Source organism: Rhinolophus ferrumequinum, chromosome 9, assembly GCF_004115265.2.
Source record: "Rhinolophus ferrumequinum isolate MPI-CBG mRhiFer1 chromosome 9, mRhiFer1_v1.p, whole genome shotgun sequence".
Classification (NCBI taxonomy): Eukaryota; Metazoa; Chordata; class Mammalia; order Chiroptera; family Rhinolophidae; genus Rhinolophus; species Rhinolophus ferrumequinum.
In genome coordinates this window covers 86,924,617-86,943,786 of record NC_046292.1, presented here as the reverse complement: position 1 = coordinate 86,943,786, position 19,170 = coordinate 86,924,617, and the positions used below count along the sequence as shown (strand labels likewise).

Sequence of the window (19,170 nt, the reverse complement as noted above, 5' to 3'; positions counted from 1 at the left end):
ATGGCACTAGCCAGGGACAGCAGAGCAGTTGCCCCAGAAGCAGCAGTTGAAATCTGGAAGGCAAACCCACACCTTCCCTGTGTCAGACATCCTGAAAGCTGAAGCGGAGACCATAGTGGTGTGTGTGTGTGTGTGTGTGTGCATGTGTGTGTGCATGTGTGCACACACACAGGCTTATGTGCCTGTGTGTATGTAGAGTAAAGAGAGACAGGATTAAAGTCTTCCGAATGAGCCAGGCAGAGCTGGGAATGATGGATAGACAGCTACCTGAACCGTAAATATCATCTTGCCATGTGGGAAGACAAAGGGACATTCTGAATATTTCCTCTTCTCTGAAACGTTTCCTCCATCAACCTCCTCCTTGCTTCCTTCTACGTCTCTGGCCTGGCTGCCCTGAGTCATCCAGTCCAGACAACAGGCTCTAGAGGCCAAGTGACACCCCCACTCCAGCCCCAGCCCAGCCTTTCCTTCGCGTCCCTCTGTGCTTTGCCCTCCTCCATGGCAGAACAGTCCACCTGCACGGTAGCCACTGGTCTGGGAGCCCCTGAGACCAGGCCCCATGCCTAGCTTATCCATCACTGTAAGCCAGCACCTAGCAGAATGCCTGACACACAGCAGCAGAAACTCTGTTAAATGTTACTGAGTGAACGAACGTGGTTCCAAAAAACAAAAAATCCTCAACAATATGAACCAATGCTTTTTAATGGAGATATCATGTCAGTCACATAAGCACCTACTGTTCTGATAGGAAAGCTACACTGAACCCAGAGTCCACTTTGATCTCCAGAGGTGCAAAAACAGCAGGAGCTGTGGGACCCAAAAGAGCACCTGCCCTTCTGGGGGGATGGGGTGTGGGAGGTGCTGGGGAGTATTTGCATAACGGACGTGGTCAGCTGGCGAGAGCCCTTGGCTTCTTCACGGTGAGGCCGTGAGGAATGTGGTGATGTCTACCCAGCACTTCTGCACGACTTGAGGTGAGACTTTCAGAAGCATCCAGAACTAGAAGTAGCACAATTAGAAAATCAAAGAGCTGTGCCCACAATGCACTCTCTCTGTTCTTCGGGTTCTTCATCCCCCAAAAATGGGTAATATAACCATCTTTCTCTTACCTTACCCCTGACATGGAATGTTGCCTGACAAATTTTGCATGTTGCTTTATTCAGGATTTCTTAAATATATTACCACTTTCAACACTTACTGAGTATTTACCACGTGGCAGGCACTGTGCTGAGTTCAATGGAGCAAACAAAGAGGAAAAACAGAATGGCTGTTCCTGAGACACTTGTAGTCAATTGGAAGAAGTAGAGAGTTGGGTTATTTACTTATATTTGACAAAGTTTTATTAAGCATCTATTAAACACAAGGCATGAAAAGAGAGTAGGTTAAATGAATGAATTAGGCGTGTAATTCAGTGAAAAAGATAAGCAACTATGCAAATAAGTGTAGTGCATTGTAAATGGTACAGCATGGTTGTGTAACTTGGTATTAGGCACAAAAACTTGCCTTTGAAGGAAGGTCAGGGAAGCTGCCATAATAAGTTTTTAACTGGACCTTGAAGAATGAAAAGAAGTCCATGGAAGCAGTATAAGAGGTGGGAATTTGGGAGGTGGGAGCTTATGGACCAAGTTTACAGATTGGGTGACGACCCAGTCATAAAACACGATACATATTTAGAGAACAGCAAGTAGGCGTAGAGTTAGAATGAAGCCAACATAAAAGAAGGGGAGGGAGGGCCACGCTAAAAATAAAATTGGTAACATACCTCATAAACAACCACAGGCGCTGGAGGTAAGCTCATGCTTGGGCTTGAGACGAATGACTGGTGACTGTGAGAAGGGGAATGAAAGGACAGGACTAATGGAACCCAGTTAAGATCCCAGTGCCCATCTCTTGACTCCCATTCAGGTGCACTTCCTGTCACACACATCAAGCAGGACAGGCCCAGAAGGAGGCCACCAAGTCTCATCCATTGCTGGGTAGTGGCACCTCCTGAGGGGGGAGAAGCCAGTTTACATTGGGTAAAGGAAGCTGGGAGGTGAGGCTGTGAAAGCAGCAAGGTGGTAAGTGATCTGTGTCCCAGAAGGTGACCTCCTCAAAGGCGCGGAATACGTCTTATTGACCCACGTGTCACAGGGTCTTGCAGAAAAAGGAGGTGAGCTCCCTGGGAAGGCTCCTTCTGGAAGCCTTCAGAAAATGAGCAAACACAAGCTTGAGGAGGAACACGTGCAGTGGGTGTGGGTGGAGGTATTGAACCTTGCATTTGTCCTTTATGTGGGGTAGCCCAGCTCCCCTTGCCACCATCCACATACTAACCCTTTGCAGTTTTCAAAGCAGTGTCCCACATTCTCCCACACGTAACTCTGAGGCCTTTTGAGCAGATGTTGATGGGGGAATTCCTGCTGAAATGACTAATCTCTAGAGAGTGTGCTAGAAAGAGAAGCCATGCTAGACTCAAAATAAAGCAAAGTGACATCACAGCAGCCCAAGACAGAAAGGGCCTTTCATGGTTGACAGGTGTGTGACATTTGTGACTCAGAGGTTTATTAACAATGACTTAGCCTCAAAGCATTCCTAGTTGCCCATCAAATAAAATCTAAAAACAAATGAATTCCACAAGTCTTATCAGATACACACATATACACACAGGCCATAGTTAATAAGACGATCAGGATTGATATTTTACATTTATTCTCATTTCTGAATAGAAAAAGATTTCCATATCACTGTTATATATGCACTACTATTTTTGAAACTTCTATACAATAAAACACAGGTTGTTAGTGTTAAAATAATAAGTGCAATGAGGCAAATATTGTGTCACTAGGCATTCACCCCAAACCCAAGCCCTGTTAAAGCGCCTTGGTCAAAAGATTACAATGTAACCAAAAACCTGTAAGACATTACACCAAATATAAATTGTTAATATAATTTAATTGTAAGTGTTAGCTAAATGCTTTCTAAAATGTTTTAAAAGCAAAGCACTCTAGTGGCATGAACTTGAGTCATGCAAAAGCACATTGGTAAAATATTGTAAAATATAATCAGGAATAATTTGATCTCAGCTCTGGGCACACTAGTACTTAATTGAATTAATTGATAACTGGTCTTCGGGGGGTTTCTGGTTGTTTTATTCCACATTTAAAACACACACACACACACACACACACACACACACACACACACACACACACACAGTGTGGTCAGGAACATTTGTCCAGATTTCTCATTTTCACTTTGTCTTAATTCCTCACTGTTTCTACCAGCAATATTTTCTCAAAAAATACACTGCTGTTTCATCGCAAATACCCTCCTGTAATGGAGAATTCAGTTTAATGAAGTGGACCTGGTCCAGATTTAGCCATAAAACTACAATCACAATCTTCCTGGGTCAACTCACTTGAATATTTTTATAATTTCTGATACACATTTATCAATGAATTTTTATGAAAGTTATACCAGTTTACACTCCCACATAATATATAAGAGACTATCTCACTGCATTCATACCAGCATTCAGTCTTATCTTTTAATTCTTTGCTAATTTCAAAATAGCATATATGATCATTGTAAAGAGGCATATAATTATTATATTAATTCACATTTCCTCAATTCTAAGTGATACTGAACATATTTTTTAGCCATTCTGTCCCTCTTCTGTGATTTTTCTCTATATTTCCATTGTCAGTTTCTTTGGGGGGAGGACAGGAGGACAGGAGAGCATGGAAGTCATTAAATTTCTTAACAATGTATTTGAGCTCCACGACTGTGAGTATTTACTGAACACCAATACGTGTTAGGCAATTCTATGGGCACTGGGAAATACAGCAGAAAGTCCTTTCACCTATGGAGCTTACGTTCTAGTGGTATTGGTGGTATCCCTCTATGTGGTAAGCTATCAATGCATTGCTATCTGTTTCTCAATGGCCTTACTTACGTTGTGGTTCCATGCAATGAGCCCCGAGCATATGGCTGAGCTGGACCAAAGGGCACAACCCTAATTCATGTTGGTCCCATCCCCAAGATACACGACACTCACTCTCATGTTCCAACCCGCCCCTAGGCCAGACTGCCCTCTCCCAAATCCTGCAGGAATCAGTTACTGATCTTCAACTATACTTCTCAAAGACTTCATGAAGCTCCCACATTCTTTCCTCTGCTGAAGCCAACCATTGAGCAAGACCAGCCCTCAGCAGCCTAGGCCTCAGAATCAGAGCAGGAGAGAGCCTACACTTTAGTAATTTGGCAGAAAGCAAAAACTCAAATCAGAAATTGGTTTTACTCCAAGGCAGTGGGGGTGCAGAGCCTGACCTTAATAGTCCTTAAGGGTCCAGTCACATTCAAGCACCCCAAAGAATTCCACACCTCCTTATTTAGACTGGGCATGCACTGGGCTCCCTGGCCAGGGGTCAGTCTGACTCAAGACCTAGGATTCCTCTTGTTCCAGAATCCCTGAGTTCACCTTGGACAAAATAGTGTGTGTGTGTGCGCGCGTGTGTGTTCTCTTTAACTCCGCTTCCTCCATCAATTACAAGATCCTGCCAAGCCTGTGTTAACTCCCTTTCTGCCCCGAACATGGCAGTCTGAGCTCCCCAATACTTCTGTGACATCAGTCATCTGCATCCTGTATGTGGGACAAGGTACTTAGTCTCCTACCCCTGCTGCCTAAACCACCCTAACAGTCATCCCACCCTGACCACCTCGCCTGGCTTTGGTTCTCCCATCACCTCCTCCCAGCTGTCTCCTATCTCTTGATCCCATGTACTGTGGGCCATCTTCCCTGATGCAGACCTCTCCACTCTCACCTCTTTCCTCAGCCTCCTTTCTCTTCCTGAAAAGTACACCCTCCTCCTCCTGCTGCCTTTTCACTCCCTATGATTCATTGGCAAAGGTGGATGTGGTTGGCCTTCTGTTTGAATCCCAGTGCTGCTTCTAAGCCCTCTCCTCATGCCATCTGTATTAGTCTGCTGGGGCTGCCATAACAAAGTACCACCATCTGGTGGCTTAAAAAAACGACATTTATTTTCTCACAGTTCTGGAGGCTGGAAGTCAGAGATCAAGGTGTTAGCAGGATTGGTTCCTTCTGAGGCCTCTCTCCTCCACTTGGAGACGGCCGCCTTCTCCCTGTGTCCTCACTTCACGTGATCTTCCCTCTGTCCCTAATCTTCTTTTCTTACAAGGACACCAGTCCTTTTGGAATAGGGCCCACCCTCATCACCTCGTTTTAACTTAATTGCCTCTTTAAAGACTTAATCTCCAAATGCAGTCACATTCTGAGGTCCTGGGAGTTAGGACTTCAACACACGGATTTGGGGGGATACAATTCAGCCCATAACACCATCCATGTATGTGGCACTTATTGAGGTGTTTTTATATCATACCCAGCATGGCCGCAACCCAGACCCCATCCAAGTCTAACATAGCGCCAACTGGCCCCCCACAATCACAGCCTCTTCTAGGGCCATCTTTCTAGAGAGGCCGTCTTTGGTCTCTCAAAGCTCCAAACTCCTGATCTATGTTTTCACTAGGACTTTCTGTCACTGAACTCTTTTATGCATTTTGCAGCCCTTTAACCCCCTTCTGGCTATATTGCCTTCCTGTCCTCTCTGGAATCCACAGCCATCCTGCATGCTGCCCTTTTCAGAACCCATATCTCCCATACAAGCACCACTAAGGATGCGTCCAGCTATGCTATTATTTATGGCCGGTGTCTATTCTGACCTATGTTGATTTGTCAGTGCCCATGGCAAGCTTTTATCCTGCAAACATCTATCATCTCCTCCATCTACTATGTCTACCCCCAATTCTACCTGTTTCTCAGAGAACTTACCCATACCTGCTCAGCCAGAGAGAGGAAATCGACCTCTGACCCCACCATCTGGCCACAGGTGATTAGACCAATGGCAGATACCTGCCTAAAGACTTCCTAACAGAGTCAGATCTGTGAGAAACTACTGGGTACCTAAGCTGTAAGATTACTTTGAGTTAAAGCGCTCCAAGCACCACGACAACCCAAATCTGCATCAAGCCCATGTAATGGAGAGAAGCCTTATAAGGACTCAGTCTGCAAAGAAAGAGGAACGAAACAGACATGCTCAAGGGATGAGAGCATGTGGGTCACAGCATGAGAAGCTGCGGACAATTTTCCAGCTCCCATGATGTCAGCCTCTACTTCCTTCAGTTGGGCTCCTGACACCATCTAACAGATCTCTCTTTACTCAAGCTGAGTAGGTTTTTGTTTCTTGCCACCAAGCCATTCTTGACTAAGACACCTTTCAATACAGCTGCTGGATCATCTCCACCGCCCACTTTTTCATTCTTTTCTTCTACAGGAATCTGTTTTCCCGTTTCTATTGATACTGTCACACTGAACACACAAGAGCCTTATTTTTCATTTGAACAAATGCTGCCTGGCCTCGTCCCAAAGAGAACAAGCGGCAACCCCATGACTTAATCACACAACAGGTGAGCCAGCCCGTGCCAGAATTTACACCAACTTGTCTCAGACCTGCTCGAGTTATTTGCCTGCTAGAGTTTCCTAACAATGATCCTGACTGCTCAGATTAATTTGTGGAATAGCCAGAAGTTCACGGCACCTGTGGCCCAGTAGCAGCGGGAGGCATTTAGATGTATGTAGGAAGAGGGCTGCGGGTAAAACGTGTTCAAGTGAACATTCTTCATCTCAAATCACTCAGAATTTCAGCAATGAGATTAATGATTTTCATGGCAAATGATAAACCCAGAAGCCTATGGAAGACTGTAGCTTTTTCCAAACTCCTCCGGACAAGGATAGCCTCTATAATACCAAGAGGTGCCATGGGCCCAATTTCTCCCTTAAGTTTGGATCAAAAGTAAACTTTCTCTTGCACATTTATTGATTTTGTGTCAAACATTGTCTCCTGAGGAAAATCTTTTCCCCCTTGATGGTTTTCAGATTCAACTATAGTGCTGTTCCCAAGATCAGAAGAAGTTCCTATAACTTTTCTGGAATATTTCTGTTGAAGGTTGCAGTTTGGGGTACAAACGAAGATTGTCTCAATGTATTTCATTCATTTTTGCGCTCTCTCTCGCTCTCTCTCTCCCTTCTCCCTCTTTTCCATCCCTCATTCAGTGGCTTACTTTCAAATAAAACACTAGACATCACTTGGTTTGTGGACTGGAATGCATCCTTGTGGGAGCAATTCCAAATGAAAAGGACACAGGCTGGTAAGTGGGCCATTTTACCAACAGACAGGTACTCTCCCTCTTTGGACAACAAATACAGCTCTGAGGACCACAGGGTCATGTTCACGGTGATGTTCATGGCGTATACTTCCCTGCAGCCTGTTGGTTGAGGGACTCTTTGAAATAAAGACTGGCACTCCACATTAGGAAGGGTAAAAACGTGTTCTTTTTGGTCACTGGCTTGTCTTGGTTCACAAAAGTCGTAGTGACTATATGTATAGGGCTAGCCCCTACAGCACATTTCCATTAATGTGAACGAAAAATAAAGTGGTAATTTGGGGAACATGATTTGTATTACACCTATTGGGCTTGGTTTTAATGTGATCACAACCAGGCACTGGCACCATGCAAGGAACAGCAAAACCTGAGTGTTGGTCACAGGCACACGTGTGTTAGGGGGCCCATTGCTCAGGCACCATCTTGCTCCTTTACTTACCATGGGTGGCCATGATCGTGAGCTGGGCTATGATTATTTTCCTGATTTACAAATCAGGAAACAGGGAGTTTATTTTCCATTTTATATGCCATATGCGCTTTCCTCTGTGATACTTAGGATTGCTTTTATCAGTTTTGATTAAACAGTTCATAGCTTTAAGTTTTCAATAACAAAATATATCTATGAAATACCTTTATTATTGAAAATCCCACAAGAAAAATAATTGAATTATGGTGAGTGTGAACATTTCTAGTTTTTTTCTGTTTTTTTTTTGCTTTTACCATCAAAGCAATTCTTTTTTTAATTTACTTTTTCATAACCTGAGGTTTCTTAGGAATGCAACTATGGACTTATTACAAAATAGAGTGTACCGTGAAATTTCAGTTAACCAGAAAGGCATGTTCTAGTTAAGTAAGCATTAGATGCACTATATGCACAGATGACTGGGCTAGGGGTCAGGATGTCTGACAATCTCCCAGAGCACCACTGCCTGATGGAAATACTCCCAGCAGAGACTCTGTCCCTTTGGTTCTAAAAGTCACCACTTGCCCTTCTCTTTGGTATAGCCCACTAGGAGGAAGGGCCCTGGGCAAATGACTGGCCCTGGTTTTCAAGCCATGTTTCTTCAGTGAGAAATGATTATTTTCACCGACCTAGAAAGATATTCCCAATATACTGTTATCTAAAATATCAGTTTGGAAAACAGTAAAAACACAATTTTGTAAAGGGTACACCCCAGGATGGGCTAGGGAAGGAGGCTGTGTGACAAAGGTAGACAGGGGGAAAAGTAGAAGGAGATGTTACAACAATCCACAGATGAAGGCAGCTTGGATTAGCACACTGAAGAGAGTAGTAAGTACACAAATTAATGGAATTTTCATTAATTGGATTATAGGTCACTGAGATTTTAATGTAAGTTACATTAAAAAGCTTATTTGAGCTGAAGTGCACCTCTCATTCACTTGCTTGGAACGGGATTTTTAACCATTGCTATATCAAAGGGAGTGGCCAGTTTATTGTATCAGTCAGGAGAGGCTAGGTTATATACATAAAAAAACAACTCCATCACCTCTGTTGATTAAATGGCAAGTTACTTCCCTCTCCCTCTACTACCAACCACAGGTCAGCTCAGCAGACACTCAGGACCCCAGGCTGGAGGCTCCATCTCAAAACATGCTTCTATAACCACCACCACAGTGAGAAAGAAACTTGGTGAATTTTATCACTTCTGCTGACATTTAATTGGCAAATCAAGACCCGTTTGATCAATCAGTTTGGTTAGCATGAGTCATCCCCCTAGATAACATTTCATCAGAACCTAAGAATTTGATGACTAAGGAAATGCTCCCAGGAAGGCTCTGTCTACAGTAAACAGGTGACATGTTCCTTTACATTCCAATTCCACATGTGTACATAGATATACCTGGGATGCCAAAAAATGTGTACAAGTGGACACTTTGGTCAACGTTGCTCAAGCAGTAGTTCGCCGTAATCAGAAATGTCTGGACACTGATGGTAACCACTTTGAGCACCTCTTGTCATTGCAGAAGTCAAGCGTGACTTGTATTCATCTTTTGTTATTGATATATATTGAGTATCACAATTTTAATAGTTTTTTCCTTTCTTAAAATGTGTATACATGTTTTTGGCACCCTCTGTATGTGTGTTTATGTATGTATATACATATATACATGGATATGTACGTATATATACATATATTTTTGTGTGTGTGTGTGTGTGTGTATATATATATATATATATATATATATATATATATATATATATATATATATCTGTAAAAACCAAAGGAGATTGAGTTAAAATGTTTATGGACCATGGATGGACCCTACAGGAGAGTTTTCTAAATAAACATTTCACAGAGGCAGTTGAGCAAAAAGAAACATGGGCTTTGAAATCAGAGTCTTTCCTATTGTTAGCCCTGTTACTAGCCAAGATAATTTAACCTCTGAAATTTAGCATCCTCATATGTAAAGAGGATACGATATCTACCATGTGCTTATTGTGTAACAAAGCACCTAAAAAGAGAATAGGTACTCAGCAAATGATAGTTGCTGTTCATTTTATTGTTTGCTAAAAAAATGTTTTGTGATTATTTGCCTTGTCTTCTAAGAAAATGGCATATACAAACATTCTTACTAATTGACATTTCTGATTAAATGGATACTGATTAATAAACATTTTGTTTAAATGTAAGTTAGGGAGATCCAAGATGGCAGAGTAGATAAACACTGTGCCTACTTCCTTCCTTCAACACTTTAAAATTACAACTAAATTATAGAACAATCAACCTGGAGCGTCATCTGGTCTACCTGAACAGAAGTTTTATAACTAAAGATATAAAGAAGAAGCCATATCGAGACTGGTCAGAGGGGTGGAGACACAAACCAGGCTAGCCCCAAACCACCGTGTGGCGGTTGAAAACCGGGAGGGATATCTTGGCCGCAGAGGTCCCCCCCAGAGGAGCGAGGGACGCCAGCGGCTATCCAGTCTCCCCAGCCTGGAGCACTGGTGCTGGGAAGAGGAGCACCCCCATCTGGTTGTGAAAAACACTGGGGATTCTAACCATCCAGGTGAGTCAGAAGACTGGGAAACGCAGACATCCTCTTAAACAGCCCGCACACAGACTCTCACTCTCAGGCACTCATCTTGGGCTCCAGCTGAGGGGCAATAACTCAGAGTCTGTCAGAAACATACGGGGGCGGAGGGGAGGGCAGACTGAGGTGTGTGGCTTCATAGTGAGGGCCGAAGGGCAGTTGCCATTTTCCTTTGGTGGGGTTCTCTTCCCATGCAGCCGGCAGGCGGCTGCCATCTTTCCTGTGTTGAGCCCAACCTCACATGGCCAAATCTGATTCTGATTGGCCTGGTGAGCTCCACTAGCTCCACCCTGCTGACTCACCGTGACACCCCTCACCCCCACCCAACTCGCCCAACACCAGAGGTACTTTGCATGAGCAGCTAGCTCTGCCCAAATTGCACTCTTTGGGAAACTATCAGCTCCAGGCAGGTGGCAACTGGCCTTAGTGTGCTTTGAGACTTTGGTAAGTAGATCCAGGCTCAGCACTGACACCAAACCAGAATTTACATTAACCTAGTGACTACAACTCTTCCCACTCTAGTGACCCCCTGAGACCCTGACTCACCAAACTTGCATACCACACGAGGCTTTAGCAGTAGTTAAACCTTAAGGAAGTCAGCAGGTGGCAGCAGGCCTCGGGTGTCTGGCATTTTATGGAGCTACCCCAGGCCTGGTACTGGTGGCAGCCATCCTTGGTTTGCAGCTTGGCCTCGCCCACCTGCCTTCAGGGTTAGCACAGTCAGTGAACACTGCAGATCACTTTGTAGCTCCTACCAGGTAGTCCCTGGCTGTTCACAGGCAGTGGGTGACCTGGGCCAGCACTGGAGCCCCTCCTAAGAGAATCAACATACCTGGAAATTGGCTCTGACCATAGCAGAATACCACCCAATTAGCCCCACAAGTGTCATACCCAAAGGGCAGTCTCAACAGACACCAGAGCTCACTGGGGCAAATTCCACTCAGTGGGGTAAGCCCCCTGTACAGCAGCCTGTAAGCTATAAACATGGCTGAACCTCATAGCCAATCAGCCTGAGGGTCAATCCCACCCACTGTTGTGCCAATAGCAATCAAGGCTAAACTATAACAGGAGGACACATACAACCCACACAAGGGACACTCCTGAAGTGCCTGATGCAGGTGACCAGGGAGACTGTGCCAGAGCCCTACAGGGCACCTACTACATAAGGCCACCTGGCCAAGACTTCGAGACATAGAAGATCTACCTAATATGTAGAAACAGAGAGGCAGCCAAAATGAGGAAACAAAGAAATACATCCCAAATGAAAGGAGAAAAATCCAGAAAAAAAGACTAAATAAAATGGAGGCAAGCAACTTACCAGAGAGAGAATTCAAAACAATGGTTATAAGGATGCTCAAGGAACTTAGTGAGAACTTCAACAAAGAGATATCAAGCATAAAAAAGGGACATAGAAAATGTAAAAAAGAATCAGTCAGAAGTGAAGAATACAATAACTGATATGAAGAATGCACTAGAAGAAACTACCAGCAGACTAGATGAAGCAGAGGATCAAATCAGCGATTTGGAAGATGAAGTAGTAGAAAACACCCAATCAGAACAGCAAAAAGAAAAAAGAATCCCAAAAAATGAGGACAGGAGACCTCTGGAACAACATCAAGCAAAACAACATTTGCATCATAGGGGTACCAGAAAGAGAAGAGAGAAGACAAGGGATTGAGAACCTATTTAAAGAAATAATGACTAAAAGCCCACACCAAAACACCTTATAATTAGAATGACAAAGGTTAAAGACAAACAGAAAATCCTAAAAGCACCAAGAGAAAGGCAACTAGTAACTTATAAGGGAGCCCCCATAAGACTGTCAGCTGATTTCTCAACAGAAACTTTGCAGGCCAGAGGAACTGGCACAAAATATTCCAAGTGATGAAAAGTAAGGACCTACAACCAAGATTACTCTACCCAGCAAAGCTATCATTTAGAATCAAAGGACAGATAAAGAGCTTCTCAGACAAGAAAAAGCTAAAGGAGTTCATCACCTCTAAACCAATGTTACAAGGAATATTAGAGGAACTTCTTTAAGATGAAAAAAAATCAAAATTATGAATAATAAAATGGCAATAGCTACATATCTATCAACAATTACTTTTAATGTAAATGGATTAAATGCTCCAATCGAAAGATATAGGGAGGCTGAATGGATAAGAAGACAAAAACCCTTATACATACTGCCTACAAGAAAATCACTTCAGATTGAAAAACACACACAGACTGAATAAAAGGATGGAAAAAGATATTTCATGAAAATGGAAATGGAAACAAACAACAAAAAAAAACCTGGGGTAGCAATACATATATCAGACAAAGTAGACAAAACAAAAGCTATAACAAGAGACAAAGAAGGATCTAGTAATTCCACTTCAGAGTAATTATCCGATGAAACCCAAATGCTACTTCTAGGGGATGTGTGTATCCATATGTTCTTTGCAGCATTGTTTACAATGGCCAAGATGTGGAGGCAGCCTGAGTGTCTGTCGATGGAAAAATGAATAAAGAGGCGGTGGTACATATATACCATGGAATATTGCTGGGCCATGGAAGCCAATGGATTCTTGCTATCCACGGCAGCATGGATGGACCTGGAAGGTACTGTGCCGAGTGGGGTGTCAAACAGAGAAAAACAGATGCAATGTAATTTGGCTTATATGTGGAATCTAAGGGAAAAAAAAAACTGAAACAAACTCATAGATACAGAGAACATTTTGATGGTTGCCAATAAGGAGGGCAGTTGTGGGGGTGGGTGAAAAAGGGGAAAGGATTAACTATAAATTGGTTGTTATAAAGCAGGCATGGGGATGTGGGGTATAGCATAAGGAATATAGTCAATTGTATTATAATAACTATGTATGGTGCCAGATGGGTACTAGATTTTGGGGGGAGGGTAGATGGGAAGGGGTTGGGGGCAGGGTGAAAAATGTGAAGGGATTAAGAAGTACAAACTGGTATTTACAAAATAATCATGGGGATGTAAAGTAAAGCATAGGGAATATAGTCAGTAATATGGTAATAACTATGGATAGTGCCAGGTGGGTAGTAGACTAATCAGGGATCGTGTTTCCAGGCGGGAACTCCCGCCTGTTCTCAGGAATTTTTTTCACTTTCCCGTTCCCGAATCCCGAGATATAAATTGTTTTCTGTTCTCAACAATGAAGCGTTTCCACAAAGTGACAGCCGATCTTGGTTCAAGATCCCCTTGCTTCAAGGAGCCGATTTTGCCAATTTCCCGACCAAATTTTCTCAGGATTTGGGAACAAAAAAGCGAAAAAATTCCTGAGAATGGGTGGGAATTTCCACCCGGAAACCCTAGCGATAAATAGGAAAAATGTCTAAGAGATACATTGTAAGCAGTACGTTTATTTCCCATTGTGGGTATTGCTGGGTTCAAGGAGCCAATTTCCCGATTTCCCAATCAACTTTTCTCAGGATTTGGGAACAGGAAAGCAAAAAAAAATTCCTGAGAACAGGTGAGAATTCCCGCCTGGAAACCCTAGTCAGGGAGACCTTTTCTTAAATTATACAAATGCCTAACCACTATGCTGTACATTTGGAATTAATATAAAATATGATTGAATGTCAACTGTAATTGAAAAATTTTAAAAGGGGGGAAAAGGTGAAGGGGAATAAGAGGTCCAAATTTCCAGGCATAAAACAAATAAGTCACAGGATGTAATGTACAGCATAGGGAATATAGTCAGTAATATTGTGATAGCATGGTACAGTGTCAGATGGTTGCTGGACTTATCATGGTGATCACTTCTTTAGCTGTATAAATGTTGAATAACTATGGTGTACACCTGAAATTAACATAATATTGTATGTTAGACATATTTTAATAAAAATCTTTTTGAAAAAAGAATAAAACTACCACATGATCCAGCAATTCCTCTTCTGTGCATGAAAATATTAAAACACTTATTCATAAAGATATATGTACCCCTATGTTCATTGCAGCATTATTTGCAATAGCCAAGGCATGGAAAGAACCTAATCGTCCATTGATGGGTGAATGGATAAAGAAGATATGATACATATACACACACATACACACACACACACACACACACACACACAATGGAATACTATTCAGTCATAACAGAGATGAAATATTGTCATTTGTGACAACATGGATGGACCTTGAGAGTATCATGCTAAGTGAAATAAGCCAGATGGAAGGGACAAAACACATATAATTTCACTCATAATTGGAATATAGAACAAAAAGTAACAAGCAATAAAACAAACAAAAACAAACTCATAGACACAAACAACAGAATTGTGTTACCAGACGGGAAGAGGGTGGAGGAAGAGCGAAGTGGGTAAAAGAGGATTAAATGTCTGGTGAGAGAAGGAGACTAGACTTCGGGTGGTGAGCACACAATAGAGTACACAGATGTTGAATTACAATCTTGCACACCTGAAAATTATACAATATTATTAACCAATGTTATCCCAACAAATTTAGTTTTTTTAAATTGAAAATATAATAATAAAATAAAATGTAAGTTAGTATTCAAGACTACCTTCTCAGATTTCCTTTTCCTGGACCAGCTCTGGCTACATTCTCCCAGAGTAACTGATTTTATTGAAATGTTGGGGGTAGCAGTTCTACTCTCATCACATGAGCCTTGGAATCATGAGCAAACTTTGACTCCAGAAGTTATTTACACATTACACTAAAACATTACACTTTGGAAACTGAGTGTTGAGTCAGATCTTAAGATCAGTTAGCAACATATCGATTTTCTAGTCTAAATTGTCTAAGATGTTAAAAGAGTTTGCATCCTGTTATAGTAGCAACTGACATTTTCATTCACTTTCAATTCGTACTTTTTGTGTCGACACTCATTCATTCTACCATGCAAGCTGACCCTTTAGTCCTTTATCTCCCTCCTCCCCACAACTGTTCCAATTTCAAATAGCCATTGCCTTGTGAGTGGTAAGAATGTGATAAGCCCACTATACATGACTTTTCACAGCATACCATTGCATTGCACCTGCAATAAAATAAATTCCTTGATTCTAACAATGATACATAAGGAGGGGGTCCTAATTAAAATACTTTCTGCTCTAAGTTTCTTATGGTGCTAGTACTGTTTGCTTCACTTCCTGGATATGCAAATCTAAATGTAGAACGAGCATCTATCTCGCCCAGTCACCACCTGGCGCCATGGGTAACAGGCCAATAGAATCCACCTGCCAGCTGTGGGCCTTCCTGGATTTTCTCTGTAAGTGGTCTATGGTTGATTTTGTCTCTGATGTTTTCATTGACAAGCAGAACAAGTGTTGGTCACATTTTTAGTTTATGAGAGAGATAAGCAACATCTCTTTTTTGTCCTCAAGAGCACATTTATGACTGTGTTTATCTTTATTTCCAACCAAAAATCCATATTACATTAAAATAGGAAATGTAATATAATAATTGAAACAAACTGCATATTTCTATGATCACAATATTTATGAGTTCAAATTTCATGTGATCACATGGCAATATATTTAGTGAGTGCACGTCAGCAACATCCAAATTACACCTGATAAAATGGCCAGAGAGAGAAAGGTAACATAAGATGATTTATTTATCCTACCTAATCCGCTGTTTTATTTCAATCCCTAACTGTTCTCAACTGGCCAAATTAAGCCATTCTGTTCACCCTGAATTTTTTTATTATTAGTTTCAGGTGTACAAAACAATGTACTAGTTAGACATTTACACCCCTCACAAAGTGATGACTCCCTTTCCCCATGAATTTTTGATAATGGCTGCCAGTATTTTCTGTTGGTTATTAGTAAAGTTTTCTTTGGCTGGTCAGAAATTTAGCAGATACGATACCCCCTGCTGTTCCCTTTTCATTCTTGTTGGTCCCCTGGGAGGAGCTAAGAAAACTTCAAAGATAAAAGGCACTTGCACTCACTTAGCTGAGTCACAAACTGTGTCCCTAAAGCAGATTAAACCTGTGGGCTTGTCAGAGATGAGAGGACTCTGAGATCAGCTGCTCTCTTCAAGAGTGAGGGAAATGCCCTGGGCTGACCATGGCGGGAGGGATCCCCTCTAGCAGGGGGGAGGGTCATGACCTCTTTAGTAGGCCCTCAGCTTCCCTGTCCCCAGGCTGTGTCCATTTTAACCTGGGCTAGTCATTATTATCTTTCTGTCAAATTACATGTTGGAATCTGCAAGGTAACACATCCGTTGAAGTGTCCTACTAACCGTCCCTCTACTACACGGACAGTATAGTATAAGGAAAGAAGTTAGGTAGTTTGGACACCAGTGGCACTCTGTAGGATTTCATCATGAAGATAGACTGGAGCCTTAAATTCATCACCTATAAACCGGGATGAGTAATACGTACCTACCCTGCCCACCAGCTACAGCTGTTGTACAATCAAATCAAATGAGAATGAGAGCAAATGTGAACAGGCTTGGGAAACAGCCAGACCCTACCCAAATGTGAGCCAGGATTACTTAGGCTGGAAACATGCAGGGAGATTTTAGCCAAATTTGCTGCAAACACAGAAAAGATCTACTACTTGGGGTAGATGAGGCCCAGTGACAGAAATATAGGCTGGTGGCCTCAAGACTCCTTATTTGAGGACCTGCCTGTCCAAGAACCAGGAGACTCTGCCTTGGAAAGCTTCCAGTGCCACGTGTCACCTCTTCCCTCCCCACTGTACTCTGCCCTCCCCCTCCTGAAACACTTAGAGAAGCCAGCAGGGCCACAGACCTTTCCCGGTCTCCTCTTCTCGGCGTGCCCCTCCTCTCTGCTTTGTCTGTAACCTCTTTCTACATCAAAACCTAAGTGATGAACTGAGTCTTCTCATACAGGCTTCTGACAGGTTATCCGCAGTTCAGGGGTCAGCCAGGAGGAGAGAAGAAAGGGATTCATAAGCTGGCCCCAAATCACCACGGCAGAACTGGGAGAGAGTCCCCATATCCCTTTCCATCCACGGTCCCCAGATGGCCCTATTGTGACATTGCTGTCCTTAGAGGCAGTCTGTGTGCTTTCTGAACCATCCCCCAGTGAGGCACCCCCATCCGATATGTGGGCAGGTACAGGGAGCACACACGTGGACAACCTCCCCCTTACCTGTCCTCCGTGTTAACCTTCAGCACCTGCAGGATTTAAAGCCATGGTTCTGAGATCGGCGTGCTGCTCCTAAGCCAGGAAGAGGGCTTGGCTCTGAATAAGACAGGCATGCTCTCCTCCACCGTCTTTTGTTTTCCTGGGGCATGTAAGATAGGATTCAGACCCATGTGCCCCACTATAAAATGTGGACAGCTCACCACTAGCCATGAACAGGTGTTAATTCCTAAATGTTGATCTCAGGTGAAGTTATAGACCCAAATTTCTGAAACATCGACCCTGTGAGGGAATGAAGTTTTACACAGAGAACGTGACACATAAAATGGGTCCCTGCCCAGAAGAGCTTACACACTAATACGTATATGGACAGGAGCAAAACATGTTTTTCCCATACGGCATGCTGTTGAGATCTTGCTCTTAATGGTATAAAGCTTTGTAAATCCTCCAGATTGAAAGATGAATTGAGGGAAGCTGCCGTGTACAGCAGGAGGCATTTCAGGCTGCCTGAGGATAATGTGACAAGCCCAGAGACTCACAACCAGAGTAACGGCGTGGAGGGTCCTGCCAGGAGGGGCAGGTGCTGCTGCTGAAGAATATCCCTTCAGACTGTCCTCCTGATAGCCACTAAGCCCCAGCAGCCGCCCTGCCCAGCCTAGCCCACAGCCCACCCCGTGGATCTTCCCTTACCAGGAAGAGCGTGCCAAACGCCAGCCAGCAGCCCTGCTGAGACCTGGCCTGAGACATTATTGCATTCCCACCACCCAACACCAAACCAGGCACACATTCCGTGCTTAATAAATACTTATTGCATGAACAAATAACTTAGTCAGTGTACATGCAGAAAACAGTGCTCCTCAAAGAACTTTCATTACAGGATAAATATGAAATGCATCCTTGGGCAGTTTTATATATGAGTGTTTTTGTGTTTTTTTTAAAGTTTATTGGGGTGACAATCGTTAGTAAAATTACATAGATTTCAGGTGTACAATTCTGTATTACATCATTTATAAATCCCATTTGTGTGTTCACCACCCAGAGTCAGTTCTCCTTCCATCACCATATATTGGATCCCCCTTACCCTCATCTCCCACCCCCATCCCCCCCTTACCCTCTGGTAACCTCTAAACTATTGTCTGTGTCTATGTGTTTTTGTTTCATATATGAGTGTCTTAATTATGTCACACTTGCAACATATGAGCATTGCGTTATAGATTATTCAAGCTGGAAGGAATCTTAGATATTGGCTAGTCTTACCATTTCTTCTACCACATGAGAAAACTTATCGATTCCAACAAGTGGGGAATATCTTAATTACTTATCAAAAGAGGACCTTAGTAACCAGAAGGCAAATAATTACCTCCAGGTAGCAGAAGAACCACAAAAATCAGGCTAGACTTGTTGATGGTCATCATTAAGAGGTTTTTTTTGTTTGTTTGTCTTTTCAAGTCTTTACGTTGATTTACATTATAAATCCCCATTTCACTGTAAATTCTACAAGGTAAGGTAGTATATCCATGGGTGAGAAAGAGATCAGCTTTAATTTTCTTTTCTCTTTTTTTTAGGTTATAAAGAGATACTTAGCAGCAAGCAATTCTTTTAAAATTCTTTCAAATTTAACATTTACTGAATAGCTGTTACATGTAAGGAAATCTGATAGGTACTCTAGAGGGATCCAAAGATAAATTCAATACCCCTGCCCGCAGAGGCTCTTGATTTCATGAGAGGCCAGAGAAATATGTACAAATGATTTTGATACATCCTGATGCAGGACAGACCACAACAGACGAACAAGGTTCAGAGAAAA

General features: G+C 42.6%; 1 long non-coding RNA gene across 1 annotated transcript; it reads right to left on the bottom strand.

Moving 5' to 3' along the window:
* Positions 1 to 698: 698 nt before the first annotated feature.
* On the bottom strand, positions 699 to 17,245 carry LOC117027508 (uncharacterized). The gene is made up of 3 exons (XR_004423935.1): positions 17,007 to 17,245; positions 1,763 to 1,989; positions 699 to 999 (listed from the first exon to the last, which is right to left on the bottom strand). It is a non-coding gene; the product is annotated as an uncharacterized LOC117027508 (long non-coding RNA).
* Between the last annotated feature and the right edge of the window lie 1,925 nt (positions 17,246 to 19,170).